At 37.2% G+C, this 18,450-nt stretch overlaps 1 pseudogene; it reads left to right on the top strand.

The window, feature by feature from the left end:
* Window positions 1-5,648: 5,648 nt before the first annotated feature.
* Window positions 5,649-16,296, top strand: LOC110460924 (annotated as a pseudogene).
* Window positions 16,297-18,450: the final 2,154 nt, after the last annotated feature.

Here is an 18,450-nt window from a genome sequence, read left to right as displayed (position 1 = left end):
GAGCACAGCGAACATTTGTACACCTATATCTTTACCTAGCCAGCATAGGAATTAAAAGAGGTAGCGGGCACTAGAGCCAAAAGCAAATAATGTAAGTACTCGCGTATAAATATAAGTTTAATTCATTATAGTATCTATTCAATAATATATTTAATTAACGTAATATTTTTGTTAAAAGTAAAGTTAATATTTTGAAAGTCTTTGTAAATTTAGAAATCGGGCGTGGTCAATTTAGTAGACAAGTGATTTCGAAGAAGCAAGTTTTTAATATATATTGTTTCCTTTTATAGCTTACATTGAACGAGTAAGACTGAGGACTCGGCGGACTTTGTCCGAGAAAACCCTCTTCACATTGAAGAGGTGGGTATTTTAATATATTTGTAATTATGCTGTATTTCTATATAATATATAGATTGAATGTAACAGTTGTAATACGTATTCCATTATTGTAACTTATGTAACTGGCTACGGCCAGGTAGTTGTTTGACATGTCTTAGCTTATGTGATTGTATAAATGTTATATGTGTAGTAATATGATGTATTTCATGTTACAGGGTTTTTACTTACGTAATAAAATAACTGAGAAAAGAACCCAGGAGTTGTCGTATATCCACGATAAAAGACGACTATTACAATAATTCACTAGGTATGGTATATGTACCAGAAACACGATATAGTATAACGAATTGTAAATCCAGTTAATATACGATTGTTTGGAATAGTGAAGATGTAAAGAAATAGCAACTTAAAATGACCTGGTACTGATGGAGGCTAGCCGTAGAGACTGAGTGACCAGTAGTACAATTGACCAATCAGCAGCCTCTCCCTAAGGCCCCTAATAAGGGCATCTGACTGGCCTCCGGCCCTTCAACTGTATATTAGGTTTCAGTTCCTAATGAATAGTATACTATTTAAAGTACATACAATTAGGGGTGCAAGATCTATTATGTGTCAACATAAACCTGCTTTATCTACATAAACCTCAATGCTTTCCCCTCTGATCACTGTTTCACCTGAGTTAACACTTGTGACATCAATTAAATAAGGAAATGCCTATATGTAATAACAACGATTCACGCAGAAGAAGGGACTACAATAGTATATATAAACCGAAAATGTATGTCTTTATCATAACCCATAAATGAAGAGTATATAAAACAAAAAAGGAGGAAAAAAATATGTCGGCGCTTTCGTTAAAAAATGTGTTTTGTTGTTTTTTTTGCATTCAATGATACTGCTTTTTCATATTTCAGCAGAAGTTTTAAGTGTCTACAAATCCTGTACGTAGTGCTAATGACGAGGCAGTCAGCAGATGTGATGTCTGATACAGCGTAAACACATTAAACAAAACATTAAACAACTATGTTAATTAAGTCCCCCAAACATGCCCAGACATGGTTTGGGGACTTATTGTTTTTATTCCTCTGTGTTCTTTTTCTTCTTCTTCTTCTTCTTCAGCCATGAACTTGTCCAGAGGTTTTCTCAGAAACTGTTCAGCGGATCATCATGAAATTTCACACAAATACTCATTAGGATGTCTAGGTGTGCAACATGCTATTTTTATCACGACCGGAAGTCAAAGATGGCCGCAAGAACCTTACTTCCGGTTTTGGAGTTTTTGGCTCTGATTTCGTAGAAAATTGGTACATAAGGGTTTTCAGGGCTGCCGAAAACAATGGAAACAGTTTCGAACAGCTCAGCTGTCATGTTAACGAAATGGAAGTCTCTGATTGGTCGAAAATGGAGGCCTCTGACTGGTCGAAATTTAGCTGTTGTCTGATTCTGCCACAAATTGGTACATCGGGTTTTTTAGGGATTCCGAACACAATGGTAACAGATTTGAACAGTTCAGTTGCCATGGTAATGAAATGGAAGCCTCTGATTGGTCGAAATTTAGTTGTTTTCTTATTCTGCCCAAAATTGGTACATACGGGTTTTAAGGGATGCCAAACACAATGGTAACAGTTTCGAACAGATCAGTTGCCATGGAAACAAAATGGAGTCCTCTGATTGGTTGAAATTTAGCTGTTGTCTGATTTTGCCTATGTTCCTAAGTCCAACAGGGGTCGTTTGGGGGACTAATCTGTAACGGCCATCCGTTACAATTATTACTAGTTAAGTATGCCTTTCTACTACCCAATGTTGTTCAATGATTTAAGGCCCATTCCTCTCTCTGCCATTTCACATAAACAGGTTGCAATAGCATTCTCACGAACTGATAATGTATTGTGTAGGTATTAATTGTCTGTCGCCTGACTCTGGCGTTTTATAGAGTGTCCCTATCTGCATTACACAAGGTCATCATTAGCTCCTTACTAATTGTTTTACAAGCGAATACGTGTATAGGGATTATCGTTTATTGGCCGTGTTTCCCCGACAGGTCAGGTCTTGTTATACATGTCAATGGGTGACGTAACGAGTGAGAGAGTTGCGGAGTTCAGACTGGGAGAGAAAGAGGTACGCCACGGAGGTCACGAGAGCTGTCTATTGCCTGGGAGCTGCGTGTGCGATATGCTTATACTGCAATTTGTATACATGTATTAAATGTTGTCGTTTTGATATAAAGTTCGAAACTCAGAGAATGTGTTGGTTTGTGTATTGCTCGATTATGATAAATTTAAACGTATCTGTCTAATCATAAAGTGTACACTCCTTATATTAGCGTGTTATTTCTAAAATAACACCTGTTCAAAGTAATAAAGGAAACGTAACAACATCACGGAATTCAATAAGATTGGTATCCGTAATATGTAAATTTTATCAAAATAAGCATGTGACATGTTGACATATTGGGGCGAATAAATGGTATTTTTGTGCAACAACTATACAATTACCTGTTGTTCTGATCTAGATCACAATGTCTTCGTCTTCTGCTCTTCCAATTTTCGAAATTGCGTGTGCACGTTCAGTTATGTTCATAAGCGTGCGTACCACAAAACACTGATCGGGAAATGCTCGCTCCTATTTGTAAACAATGATTTCCTTACGGAACACCGAGTTTTCCACAAACAATACAACTTTATTTATCCGTAAAGCAATGTTTCATTTGGCTAATAAGGTGGTTTAAAATAAAAATATATTTTTTTTTATCCTAAACCGACCGTTTTCCAACATGGCGTCCACTAGGTGTGCATCGTATTGACAAAACAATGTTTTCGTGAGTTTGCGGTTAATTTTCTAATTACACTAACTTTTTCTGGTTTTACTTTCAAGAACACATTTTATTGACATGTTTGTACATTTAATTTCCGTCAAGCTACCCTCATTTTAATGTAAACAGTTTTAGTTTTCCGAGAGATCCACTAAAAACCCAGCTGTTAACATTAGTTTAAACGGCTGTTATTTATATGGGAACTACTATGGCAAGCCAACAATTATTCAAGGAGCAATGTCGATCCTGTATTTCATCGAATTATATAAGATATCTTATATAGCATATGAGATATCTTATATACTTTATAAGATATCTTATATCGTATATAAGATATCTCATATAGTATATGAGATATCTTATATAGTATATGAGATATCTTATATAATATATAAGATATCTTATATACTATATGAGATATCTTATAAAGAAATTAAATGAGATGCTATATAAGATATCTTATATGATATATAAGATATCTTATATCGTATATAAGATATCTCATTTAATTTTCTATATAAGATATCTTATATAATATATAAGATATCTCATATAGCTATATAAGATATCTTATATAATTGAAATCTCGTTGCTATATAAGATATCTGATATAGAATGAGATTTCGTGGCATTAAAAACCAGAAACTAATTTCTCCCTCGAGAATCATTCGGAGCACATTCAGGATTGCATTGGGCGCAATGGCGGAGAGGGATGGTACGGATGCTGTATTTTCCCTAGGCCTAGCTCGCCTTGTCTCTCTTATAGCGGCCAAAGCAGAGGCTGCCATTTCCCGCACTCTTGAAGTGGGCTCAGACATAATGGCGGCGACAGGAACACGTGTTGTTACAACAAGCCTACTGTCCCTACGTAGATCCTCGAGATATTCCGGACGGGGAGACTTCATTTTCGACATTTTGTTAAAATCTCGTTCCTATATAAGATATCTTATTTAGTAACGAGACTTTGATTATATAAGATATCTTATATAGCTATATGAGATATCTTATATATTATATAAGATATCTTATATAGAAAATTAAATGAGATATCTTATATACGATATAAGATATCTTATATATCCTATACGATATCTTATATAGCATCTCATTTAATTTCTATATAAGATATCTTATATATTATATAAGATATCTCATATACTATATAAGATATCTCATATACTATATGAGATATCTTACATACGATATAAGATATCTTATATAGTATATAAGATATCTCACATGCTATATAAGATATCTTATATAATTCGATGAAATACAGGATCGACATTGCTCCTTGAATAAATGTTAAGTTGGCTTGCCATAGACTACTTTATTTTGTTTGGCAAATCCCCATTTTTCCTAAAGCAATTTAATTGTCGTTCGAGTTGTCTCCCATTGCCTAAACTAAACTCGTCGTGAAAAAAATGCAAGATCTTTTGTTTATTATTATTTGTTTATTATTGTCTAATTGTTTATCTTAAGTATTAGAAGTTTTAAAAATAAATAATTTTAAACTACGGTTGACCATATTCACAACAATGACACCTTTTGTCGTCTGACGAACCGACCATATCAGTCTGACAAAGTTCAAACTGACAATATTTCGATGTCACATATTGGGACCCAATGATCATAGTGACGATATAAGGAATTAATCTGTATGTTTCCAATATTACAAAATATCAACTCTGAACTGAGGTGGATTTACTTACACATATACTGTATTATCCATGAATTTCAATGAACAAGACAAACGCGGCTTGAGAGGGATATTTTGGGCTTCAATTGCTCTTTTGTCTGTATGATGTAACTTCAACATGGTATATATATGTTTAAGACGGCTAAAATCGTTATATATTAGTTATAACTGTTAGATATATTTCATCATTACTTATATATTAGTTATAATTGTTAGATATATTTAATCATTACATGTATGTACTCCACTCTCCGCTCTGCACTGTTTGTTCAACCTCATTGACCGAATTACACGAGCAGAGGCATATATACGTCTCTGTCACGAGGTACAATATCTCGCTAAATTGAAAAATTCTTAGACTCGTTTCAACAATCTAATATGTAATGGAAGCTCACGTGAGATCCTATTTATATAAAACACTGAGATGAAGCTGTTAACTTATTTGCTATTTATAAATGTATGTTATATTACATGAAGGCCGTTCATGTGAAGGGGTAAGTACATTTCCCCCCGTTCATACTTGCATGAACCAGAGCGTCTCTGCATGAACACTGAAAAAATCCAGATTCAATCCCTAACATGATTAGCATACCCAGAGACGTATATAACATGGCTTTATACGTCTCTGGCATAGCCCATGTTGCTGGATCCTCTTTTTTTTTACAGTTGGGCATATCTATTGCATATGCCTGTAATTGGTGATGAAGAATTCATAATTAGGTCCATCTCTTGAAACCTATTTCCCTCCATTGCGATAATTCAACTCCATTTTGGTCCATTTCGGTAAATATCCTAACGGGGTTGTAATTAGTGTCACCTGAATCATGATAAGTCTGGGAGCAGTTTTGTGAAAAGATATGCCTCCCAATCAGGTAGGCCTAATTAACATATATAGGAACTTGTATTAATGTACAAAGACGCAAGGTATGTACACTTAGTCTTGTCGATATTATAGAAATGTAAGGATGTTTAATTTTCTTTGAGCGCTGCATACATTTGTATACATGTAACGTGAGGGGTGGCCTAGTAGGCCTTGTTACAGTAGAAACGGAGCTACCTGGTCACCGACGAACGACCCATGGCCAGTCCAGTATCTGTCTCTCAAATTAAAGGGGGTAGGTCTGCTATACACATAATATACTTACTGTTTATACAGCATATTATGAAGTGTAGAGCCCCCCCCCCCCCCCCCCCCCTCCACACACACACACACACACACATGGATATAACGTTATATACAGTACCCTCTCCAACTTTGGCATTATTTTCTCCTTTATTAGCTTTATTTTTCCCTATTTCAGTTAAAAAATCACCCACTTGTAAGTTGTAACTAGAATACTACCATATATAACAATTGTGAATGTATAAGACCTTATTTTCCGTCAGTTCGAGGACAGAGTGATTTATTTCATTTTCCCTGTGTTCATGTTTTCATTACCAATATTTTACGACACTGGTTATGGCTGGTCCTTTATTTATGGTATACACTTCCATAGCAGTCACACATTATTCTTATGCATTATATCCATGGTCGATTCAAAGTGTCTAATGAACAGCGAGAAATAAAAAGTTAAGATGTCAGCATCCATACCCCACTCTCATACTCTCCCCCTCACAGGCTCTGGCCTGCAGCCTTATGAACATACAGGGCATATTTTCTCCTATTTCAAAAAAAACCTCGGGTAGTAACTTAATTTCTATTCCTGCATTTATCCCTAAACCCCGGTTTAATTTGAGAGGTACAACATATATTGTTTAGTCATAGGTTTCTGGGAGTAAAATATTTCTTCACAGCCGTTTTATCAAGCAGTTTCTCGTTTCTCTGTGACCTAGCTATATAGCTGCTTAACACTATATGAGAATATTTTAGACGTTTGGCCATCATCCGTAAACTGACAGAAAAATTAATGAAAATTCATAAATTGGTACAGTTTTGCTTTAAATACACTTTTTATCTTCCTCAAAAATGAACCCATACCTGAATAAACAGTGATATATTTCATTCGTGCCTCTGTCTTTTTCGTTGTCTGTCAAAAAAAGGTTTGTTGTTTGTCGAAAATGAGGCTACATCTCCTTGCGAAATTTTTTCTCCATCCAAAGAGCAAAGGAGACATTCTTATATTGATAAACACTGTTTGCAAACAAATGTAAATCTGTGTGAACATCCAATTTCATTAACTTTAAACCAGAAAAATAAAATAAAAAAATAAGACTACGCAAAAACTAATAACAGATTCTATTATAACTAAGTAAATAAAATAAATCAGTAAATGACATGAATTTGTTTAAGTTGACAAATATGTGCAATTATCCAAATATGTTTTGATAATTACTTCGACAATTGAAGATCATACTTGAAATACAGAACAAAAGCATTTGTTCATGCTGGCCACTGTGAACATTTTTTTGGTGTTTTTGAGAATTGTCTTTTTTTGAATGCTGAATCATATTTTAGGCACGAAAACGTAAGACGGCTAATTCGTTGAAATAAATTCTTATTTTTTAATTAGCTCACCAGAGCTTATGGTATGGGGTGCTGTCCGTTGTCCGCCGTTCCCACAAAATGTTGGTTGTGTGGCTAGTTGTGGGTTCAAATGATATTTGTGGGTCTGTTTTTAGCTTATGCTGTAACACGGCGTCAGTTCGTCCTTCAATATTTCCTTTAAAACGCTATTCGTCTTGAACAGCTTTAAGGATTTTGACTAAAGTTAGCCTGGAGCATCGTTTGGTAAAGGAGTTTACATACCGTATATGGCTTAATAAGGGCGCCTTCACCATCAATTACCCACGCCCTGCACCCTTTATAGGACATATACTGTAAGTGTAAACAGAGGGTGTGGCCTTGCTGGGTGCAGATGGGTGGGGCCCAATAGGGGAATTTGAGGTTTGCTTATTTAAATGAATGAGATAAAAAGTTATTTTCTCCTATGAGTAATGCCAATTAGTATATATTTTTCTTCCAAGTTACACTTTACAAACATAAAGTATAATACATGCAGTGCTTGAACTAAGTTAACCAAATGCAAATCCTCCTTTAACTATTGTCTAACATCACGTTTAACAGTATCGCATCTCAAAATAACTCTTAAACATTATATTTAGACTTGAAAGGGCCAACCAACCAGGGTAGACAGGGCTAGGAAAGTACATGTGTGTCTACATTTAAAATCAATTGATTTGGCGTCGAATTAGGTAATTTTTACACCGAAAACAGAATACATGAACACATAATTGTTTGCCTTTATTTGAGCAATTGTGAATTTATTTGTATTCAAAAATTTCTTTCCTTGGTTGTGATTATCTATTACTGTTTTCAAAAATAATTATGTAACAGCATCTATGAAGTTACCATAAATGTTAAGAGTATCCTTTTGATAATTTTTACAATGTTATAACCATGCCAGATAAAACCCTGTTATAGTCAAATCAAAGTATTGAATATGTGGTGGTGTAGTAACAAGGGACTTGAAGTTGCTTGTACTATTGTTGGTGTAGTAACAAGGGACTTGAAGTTGCATGGTACTATTGTTGGTGTAGTAACAAGGGACTTGAAGTTGCATTGTACTATTGTTGGTGTAGTAACAAGGGACTTGAAGTTGCATTGTACTATTGTTGGTGTATGCTACATGTACACTGTATTGCTTTGGTTATAATATCATACAGTCATAAAATAAAATGCAAAACAAAAACTAATGATGTTTTTGTAACAGGAGCAAGACGGGCCAAGTCTTGTTTTATTTTATTCCACATGAATTTATAGAAGTATAAAATCTGTAGAAAAAAAAACCCACACACACTTATGCTGTCAATCTTCCAGTGCCATGCATGGGCACTTTGATTTTCTGATTATAACTTTAATGTTGTGTTTTGATGTCCGCTATTATTATCTGCGTCAATTATAACAACTGAAAATCTTAATTGCTTATATTAACAATACTGTTTACTCGCTAAAGCTTGTGCAGGTTTTAACATCCAATTGCTAAAATTCTGGACGATTCTTAAACTATCCTTTACTAAGGTGACTTTTAATTCATCTTACCAAGCACCTTCTTATTTGATCTGCTGTACATATGGTGTTCAGTTTTTACACTCTGATGTGTGAAAGTAATGATGACCTTTAAGCATATCCCAATATAGTCATTATGTATGGATCGAGTTACAAAGACTGTTTCTGGCAGTCGAAAGAAGGTTGTAATCCCTTCATCTTTATATAATTGTTTAGAAGTACTTCATCTAGGTTTTTAGGTCACCTGAGCTTCAGCTCAAGTGACCTATTGCTATCCGTCTTCGTCATTTGACATTTTCAACTTAAGCTGAAATACTGTCAAAGGGATTTCATTGATACTTCATGTGAATGTTACTGACATCACCCAGACCAAGTGTTGTTATTTTTCGGGTCAATCAGAAATCCAATATGGCCCCCACAGCCGCCATTTTGAAAAACTATTTCAAACTTAAAGTCAAGTTCTACTAGGCTGATTCAACTGAAACTTGGTAGGAATGATCAACTCATGGTCCTGACAAAGTGTTGTTATTTTTTGGGTCGATCAGAAATCAAATATGGCCACCACGACCGCCATTTTCAAAATCTATTTTAATTTTGAAGTCAAGTTCTACTTGGCTGATGACTCATAGTCCTGGCAAAGTGTTCTTTTTTTTCTGGGTCAATTGGAGATTCAATATGGCCACCACGGCTGCCATTTTAAAAAACTATTTCATAACTTAAAACAAGTTTTACTGGGCCGATTTAACTGAAACTCTATCTAGAAATGATCAGCTCATGATCCTGACAAACTTAACTTACCATTATACTTAACTGTGTTTTACTCAAATTGGTATTAATTGATTGACATCATTATCTCCACTTCATATTTCAACAACAAAAATAAATACTGTAGGACTCAGGTGACCGTTAAGACCCATCTTAGAAGGGCAGACACTACTAAGGTGGGTCAGTTAAAGTATAATTTTTGCTTTAAGCTGACAGTGCAAATTAAAAAGCTTTCAAATGAGATTTTAAAAAAATCAAAAGAATTCTCGTTTGGAGATCTCCCCCAGTGACAATCTCTTTCGGCTGTCATGTCCTATATAAGGAAGCGCTGACATTTTAGAATGTACTTGCTTGGTAACGAGCATGCATGGGATTCGCTGGGTATAAAAACCCGCCACCACCACCACCACACACACCAAACAATAAAACAAATGGCCCTGAAATAAATAAGCATATGACTTACGCTAAAGCCTACCTTTAACATATTCAACTAGTAATAACAATTTGCGTGTAAACAATACTATTCTAATCGCTTTCCATCCGTCATCGTCCGTCGTGTGTAAACTTTTTACATTTTCAACTTCTTCTCAAGAACCATTGGATGAATTATTTTCAAACTTGGTCAGAATCATCCTTGGTAGATGAGGCTACAAAATTGTAAAATTGGGATCCCTACCCCAACCCCTGGGGCCAGGGCAGGGCCCCAAAGGGAAAATTAACTAATATTTCAAAAATCTTCTTCTCCAGACTCAGAGGTACTACATTCAATTTCAGTGCATAAAAAGGGGCTTTATTTAAATTGTAAATTTCTGGACCTCCGAGCTATCCGTTCTCCCTTGGGGAGGGGGTAACGTTTACTATAGAGAAATAACACTTTTGGGTATATTTTATCCATTTTCTGCAGAAAATTACTCAAACTTAGTCAGAATCACCTCTGGTGAATGAGGGTATTGCATTGTAAAATTAGGATTCCTGCCCGATCCCCAGGGGCTAGGGCGGGGCCCCAAAGGGAACATTTACCAATATTTTCAAATTCTTATCCTTTGATGACATGACAAGTATTGTATTTCACTTAGTTTACATGCTGATTTCAACATCACATCTAAACAATAAAATAAAGCTACCAGTACAAGTACCTATGATATAACTCAGGTGACTGCTAAAGCCGGTGGGCCTCTTGTTATAACCAGCCACCGATACCCATCACCAAGTAAAGACAAACTTAAATGTCGGCGCTTCATTAGAAACGATAGCCGGAGAGAGATAGTCACCGGGGAAGATCACAAAACCAGAAGAAAAACAACTTTTTAAAAAAAAATCTACCTTTTTTAATTTGCACCAGTGTACTGGGACTTGATTTCCATGTGAAAAAATATTGTATGCGCGAAATGAGGGGTTACGCATTTCGATCCTTCCTTGCTCTCTTTTGATTGTGTACCAGTTTAACGTCAGCATCTTCGTAGATTTGTCATTGTTTTACCAAATATCCTTACGTCAACTTTGTTTTTGTCAAATTCGTTTCTCGCATTCATTTTCTTATTGAAGCCAATATAGGTCTTTCATCAAGTAAACTGCTGGAACCTTACTTATTTTGCAGAATGATCTCCGTCGATTTTTTGCAAGGTTATAGGTCTGCTTTGAGTATTTTGTAATGTACCACATATTTTTCTTTTAGATTTGAATTGAAAAATGCCATTTTTTCTTTGTAGATGTCCTTTTGCATTTGAGACCGTTCAACAGTTGTGATGCATTCTTGGCTGCAAGTGGAAGCTTAGTCTGTACATCATGTAGCTCATCTGAGTACTAGATATTCAGCTCGAAGATACACATCCTTCAACTCATCTGGTATGTTGGTAACATCAAAATGCAGTTCCACTTCAACCCATTAAAAGCTATGTGTTGGCAAAGACTGCGAAAATCACCCAATTATTGTCGTTCAAATACCTGATGTGTTTGTCCGGCTTATTAGCTCACAGGGTCCGAAGGACCAAGGTGAGCTTATATGCCATACTGTGGTGTCTGTCGTCCGTCGTCTGTACGTCATTAATTTCTTCAAATTACTTCTTCTTCTTAACAACTGACTGGAATCTAACTTTAATTTGACTGGAAGCATCCCTAGGTGGTGGGGATTCAAAATTGTACAAATGGTGGGGCTGAATTTACCCTTGGGTTTGGCCACACCCCTAGGGACCTAGATTCTGAGTCCAGCTTGGAATCAGTTGAGATCCCCACTCTATAACCACATATATACAATTGCTGAGTATAAAAAGGGGAATGCAAATATGCTTCAAGGATGGCCCTTGGGTCTGCCCCACTCTTGGAGACATAGCCCCTGGGTGATAACTTTAAAAGGGGTGTGATCCCCACCCAAAAACTATATAGAAAAATGCTGGGCATAAAGAGACGAATGCAGTCATGATATTAGAATTGACCCTGGGGTCTGTCCCACCCTTGCAGACTTAACCCCTGGGTCATAACTTTTAAACAGTTTAGATCCCCACCCTAACACTATATACAAATGCTGGGCATAAAGAGATGAATGCAGTCATGATATTAGAAATGACCCTGGGGTCTGTCCCACCCTTGCAGACTTAACCCCTGGGTCATAACTTTTAAACAGTTTAGAACCCCACCCCAAAACTATATATACAAATGCTAGGCATAAAGAGATGAATGCAGTCATGTTGTTAGAATTGACTCTGGGGTCTGGCCACAACCCTAGGGCCCTAGTCACGGAGTCACAGCTTGGAAACAGTTGAGATCCCCACACCAATTGCTGTTCATGAAAAATCTAATACAGATTATGCTATAAGGATTGGCTTTTGGGTCTTGCCCATTCCCTGGAACCTTATTCGGAGAATATTTTGTTATGATTGCTTAGTTATTCAGGTAAGTGATACAGGCCCTCTGAGCCTCTTGTTTGAGATGTAGTTTAATTAGTACCTGTTAGTTGTTAGCATTTCAGCTTGAAATCATAGAAATCCCTCCTCATAGCCTGTCTTCTATGATATGTCCGTTGATAATTATTAATTGGCGCCTTCTTTTTCAGTTCCCTTGCAAAACCAGGCGATGTGTAGAAATGGGCCGGGTGATACATAGTTAACTTAACTTTTTGAATACATTTGCCAAAACAAAAACATCTGTAAATGTAAATGTTATAGGTCGTACTGCTGCCTAAAGTATATGGCTTGCATATGGAGATTGTCCTCTGAGGAATTATCATCTCCTGACAAAGTGTGGAAGACGAGTTTCTGCAATCTTCTCGCACTATCAAAAAAGTCATAGGGTACACTTGTTTCTGGAGAAGAAACGAGAAAGCGTCTTTTCTGAAAAGATTGCCAAAATGCAGAAATTGAAAAAGATCTATTTGCAAGAATTAAAAAAAAAAAAAAAAAAAACCCAGATGAACTCATGATTTGAAAGGACTCTTTGTTTCTGTTAATAGTAAGTTTAGATGATAGCATTGTGTACCATTTAACGTTCCATTATCTCTGGGCAGTTGTGATAGCTAATCTTCTTTTAAAAACGTTATTTTTGTTTCGAAATAATGTCGAATTATGTATTACAGATGTAATCCATATTTTTCAACCATGCTTATTCAGTTTACTCAAAATAATATTTTTCAAACAATCACTATTCAGTTTCGGTGGTCCTCAATACATTCTGATCTTTTGTATTTATTTGTGTTTCATCTATTTTCAGGTGACTTCTGTATGGTGTAATACTATACTCTGAGACGATTTCTTCTCAACGTGAGAAATACAGAAACAATTGTGATACAACTTTCCAGTGAAAATATGTAAAGCACAATATCAAAACCTTTCATTCAAACTAACGTTCGATTGAAGATAAATGCAACATCAAAACAAAACCATAAGATGTTTTGTACAGAATCGCAGAGGACCATTCTACTGCGTCTTTAATTTGTAAGCAGTTATAAAACAACGTCACAGATTTGCTCTCTTAAAATGGAGGAAACAAATCATATCGCGTGCAATGTTTGTGGTGGATTTTTTAGGGATGAACATGCTTTAATGAACCACCAAAAGATACATACAGGCAAGAATTCTTACAACTGTGGCGTGTGTGGTAAGGTGTTTAGTCGGTCCTGTCACCTGAAGGCACATATCAGGATACATACCGGAGAGAGGCCTTACAAGTGTGACGTCTGTGGTAAAGACTTCAGTCGTTACTCCATCCTGAAGGTACACAAACGAACACATACAGGAGAAAAGCCTTACGAGTGTGAAGTCTGTGGTAAGGGGTTTAATGACTCCTCTAACCTACGGAAACATAGGAGGATACATATAGAACAGAATCCTTACAAGTGTGATGTGTGTGGTAAAGGATTTAATCAATTATTTACACTACAGACACATACCATGATACATACCGGAGAGAAGCCTTATAAGTGTGACGTCTGTGGTAAGGACTTCAGTCGTTTCTCTTTCCTGCAGGTACACACAAGAACACATACAGGAGAGAAGCCTTACAAGTGTGAAGTCTGTGGTAAAAGATTTAGTCGTTTCTCTACCCTGCAGGTACACACAAGAACACATACAGGAGAAAGGCCTTACAAGTGTGACATTTGTGGTAAAGGTTTTATTGATGCATCCAACCAGCGAACACATTTGATGACACATACTGGAGAGTACTCTGCTAAGTGTGATGTCTGTGGTAAGGGATTCAGTCATCCATCGAAACTACAGATTCATCTGAGGACACATTCAGGAGAGAAGCCTTTCAAGTGTGACGTCTGTGGTAGGGAATATATCCGGATAGACCGGCTAAGATCACATATAAGAACTCATAAAGGAGAGAAGCCTTACATATGTGACGTCTGTGGAAAGGGTTTTAATGATTCATCTAACCTACGAGCACATATGAGGACACATACCGGAGATTACCCTGCCAAGTGTGATGTCTGTGGTAAGGAATTCATTAATCCATCCAAACTACAGAGACATTTCAATACACATACAGGAGAGAAGCCTTACAAGTGTGATATCTGTGATAGAAAATATATGAGGATAGACCGATTAAAATCACATATGAGAATACATACAGGAGAGAATCCTTATAAATGTGACGACTGTGGGAAGGGATATAGTCGTTTCTCTATCCTACAGATACACACAAGAACACACGGAAGAGAAGCCTTTCAAATGTAACGTTTGTGGTAAAGAAATAAAGTGATTCATCTTTACAAGAACATGCCAGCCCACACAGAAAAAAGGTTTCGCAAGAGTGATGTCTTTGGTAAGGGGTTCAGTCGATCATTTCATCTAAAGAAACATTTAAAGACTCACAAAGGGAAATATTACAAGTGTGATGTCTGTGGTAGGTAATTGAATCGGTCATCAACATCAACGATGCATTTCAGTCTACATACAGGAGAGACATTTAAAAGCATGACGTCTTTGGTAAGAGTTTTAATGATTCGTCTAACTACAGATACATATCAGGACACGAATCGGAGAATACCCATACATGTGTGAAATCCGTGGTAGGGCATTTATTACATGATAATACCAAAATGTAGGACACATAGAGGAGAGAAGCCTCACAAGTATGATGTCTGGTAAATATAAGGAATTTAATCGGGCATCAAAACCTTCGAAGACATGCAAGGAGACACACCGGAGAAAAGCCTTAAAAATGTGATGTTTGTGGTGATCATTTAAGAATATTTTGAGAGACTCCTTCCTCAAGTTTCATACCAAAACATATATGTACGGGAGAGGAGCCTTACAAGTACACGAGGTAAACATTATTGAGGTATACAGGATATATACAGGAGAGAGGCTTTGCTAGAGTGATGTCTGTGGCAAGGAATTCAGCTATTTATGTAACCTACAGAGACTATTCAGGACCTTTACAGGAGGATTTGTTTCAACAGGCGATGTCTGTAGTGAAAACTATTTCATGATAAGTACAGAGTTCGCCTTACTACGAGCAGCATGTCTGCAGCAAGGAAGGTAGCCATGTTATATACAGACACATCTCGGGACTCGTACAGTAGACAGTTCTTACAAGTGAAATGTTTGCGATAGTTGCTTTAGTTTGGACTGCAGACATATTTGAGGACACGGAGGGGGGGGAGCATTAAAATGCACTATATATCTGTGTCAAATGTGTGCAAAATGCAACCTCCTGGAGGTTTTGACAGAAAATTGTCGAGAAATGTCGACTAGACCATGATACTCTATTAATTAACTCAATAAACACGCTCCATACATAAAAAATGTTAAAAAAAAGTAACGTACATCACAGTATTACATTATCGGTTATTTTAGCGATGATGTACATTGTTATGTGAAAGAAAACAGAAATAATCTAAATATTTCAATTACAGTTGATGAATATACTGTAAACCTACTTAATGTAGCATTATTCTATATTTAGTGCTCACTCGTACTATTTCTTATGTTGTCATTTACCCTAAAGACGGTGCATGTTTGCAATTCTTATGCTCATTAACGGCAACTGTGCGCTAATTAACGATTGCTCATCAAATCGTAAGCATGCACTTCCCCGTGCTAAAATATGAATTCACTATTATAAATAAGAATACTGACCATATGTACACACATAAGCGACAGAATATACATGTTCAATTGTGATATTGGTTTAATAGGCCAGTCATAAAGAAGAAGATATAAAACCAAGAGAGAGCACCCCAGCGTTGTGTTGTTTTTTAGCTCATCTGGTCCAAAGGACCACGGAGAGCTTATGGATGCCATACCGCAGCGTCTGTCCGTCGTCCGTCCGTAAACTTTTCCTTTTAAACGCTACTTGTCCTGAATGGCACAGAAGATTTTGACTAAATTTGGCCTGAAGCAAGGGCCAAGGGCTTTCTATTTTCCCAATAGGGGAAATAGAGGTAAAACCTTTAAAATCCTTCTTCTAACGTAGGGATTAAGGGATTTTATCCTAATTTAGTTTGGAGCATCCTTGGGCCAAGGAGACTCAATTTTGTATAAATGGTGGGTGTGGCCCCCCTTGGGTCAGAGAGGCAGGACCCTATAGGGGAAATAGTGGTAATACCTTTAATATCCTTCTTCTACCGTAGGGATAAAGGGATTTTATCCTTATTTAGTCTGGAGCATCCGTGGGCCAAGGGGACTCAATTTTGTATAAACGATGGGTTTAGCCCCCTTGGGGGCAGAGGGGTGAGGCTGAATAGGGGAAATAGAGGTTAAACCTTGAAAATCCTTCTACCATAGGGATAAATGGATTTTATCCTAATTTAGTCTGGAACATACTTGGGCCAAGGGGACTCCATTTTGTTAAAACGGTTGGTGTAGCCCCCTTGGGTCAGAGACGCAGGGCCCTTTAGGAGAAATAGAGGAAATACCTTTAAAATCCTTCTCCTACCATGGGGATTAAGGGATTTCATCCCAAATTTGTCTGGAGCATCCTTTGGACAAGGGGACTCAATTTTGTATAAGCGGTGGGTGTGGTCCGCCTGGGAGCGAGGGATGAGGCTGAATAGGGGAAATAGAGGTAAAACCTTTACAATCCATTTTCTACCGTCAGGATAAATGGATTTGTCCTAATTTAGGCTGGAGCATCCTTAGACAAGGGGACTCAATTTTGTATAAATGGTGGGTTTGGGCCCCCTGGGGGCAGAGGAGAGGTGCCCAATAGGGGAAATAGAGATCAAACCTTTAAAATCTGTCTTCTACTGTAGGAATGAAGGGATTTTATCCTGATTCAGTCTGGAGCATCCTTGGGCCAAGGGGACTCAATTTTGTATAAATGGTGGGTTTGGGCCCCCTGGGGGCAGAGGAGAGGTGCCCAATAGGGGAAATAGAGATCAAACCTTTAAAATCTGTCTTCTACTGTAGGGATGAAGGGATTTTATCCTGATTTAGTCTGGAGCGTCCTTGGGCCAATGGGACTCAATTTGTTTAAACGGGGGGCAAAGGGGTGAGGCCGAATAGGGGAATTAGAGATTTCATCCCAATTTGGTCAGGAGCATCCTTGGGCCAAGAGCTCTCAATTTCATATAATCGATGGGTGTGGCCCAACTTTGGGCAGAGGAACGGGGCCCAATAGGGGAATTTAAGATTTAAATCTTTAAAATCCTTCTTCTTCTGTACCATTGTCGACCGTCCGTAAACAATTCTTGTTATCGGTATTTCTCAAGAAGTACCAGAGGGATCTTTCTCAAATTTCATATGCAGGTTCCCCTTGGTCCTAAGCTGTGCAGGGCAACTTTTGAGACTGATCGTATAAACAACATGGCCGACAGGCAGCCCTCTTGGGTTTTGATAGTGAAAGTTTGTTATCGCTATTTCTTAAGAAGTGCCAGAGGGATCTTTCTCAAATTTTATATGTAGGTTCCCCTTGGTCCATAGCTGTGCAGGGCAACTTTTATGACTGACCGGATAAACAATATGGCCGACAGTCAGCCATCTTGGATTTTGATATTGAAAGTTTGTTATCGCAATTTCTCGGGAAGTATCAGAGGGATCTTTCTCAAATTTTACATGTAGGTTCCCCTTGGTCCTTAGCTGTGCAGGGCAACTTTTATGACTGATCGGATAAACAATATGGCCGACAGTCAGCCATCTTGGATTTTGATATTGAAAGTTTGTTATCGCTATTTCTCAAGAAGTACCAGAGGGATCTTTCTAAAATTTTATATGTAGGTTCCCCTTGGTCCTTAGCTGTGCAGGGCATTTTTTTGAGACTGATCGGATAAACAACATGGCCGACAGGCAGCCATCTTGGATTTTGATATTGAAAGTTTGTTATCGCTATTTCTCAAGAAGTATCAGAGGGATCTTTCTCAAATTTTATATGTAGGTTCCCCTTGGTCCT

Source organism: Mizuhopecten yessoensis, unplaced genomic scaffold (genome assembly GCF_002113885.1).
Source record: "Mizuhopecten yessoensis strain PY_sf001 unplaced genomic scaffold, ASM211388v2 scaffold10523, whole genome shotgun sequence".
In the NCBI taxonomy this organism is placed as follows: Eukaryota; Metazoa; Mollusca; class Bivalvia; order Pectinida; family Pectinidae; genus Mizuhopecten; species Mizuhopecten yessoensis.
The sequence above is the reverse complement of the archived record's forward strand: the minus strand, read 5'-3'. Positions and strand labels throughout refer to the sequence as shown.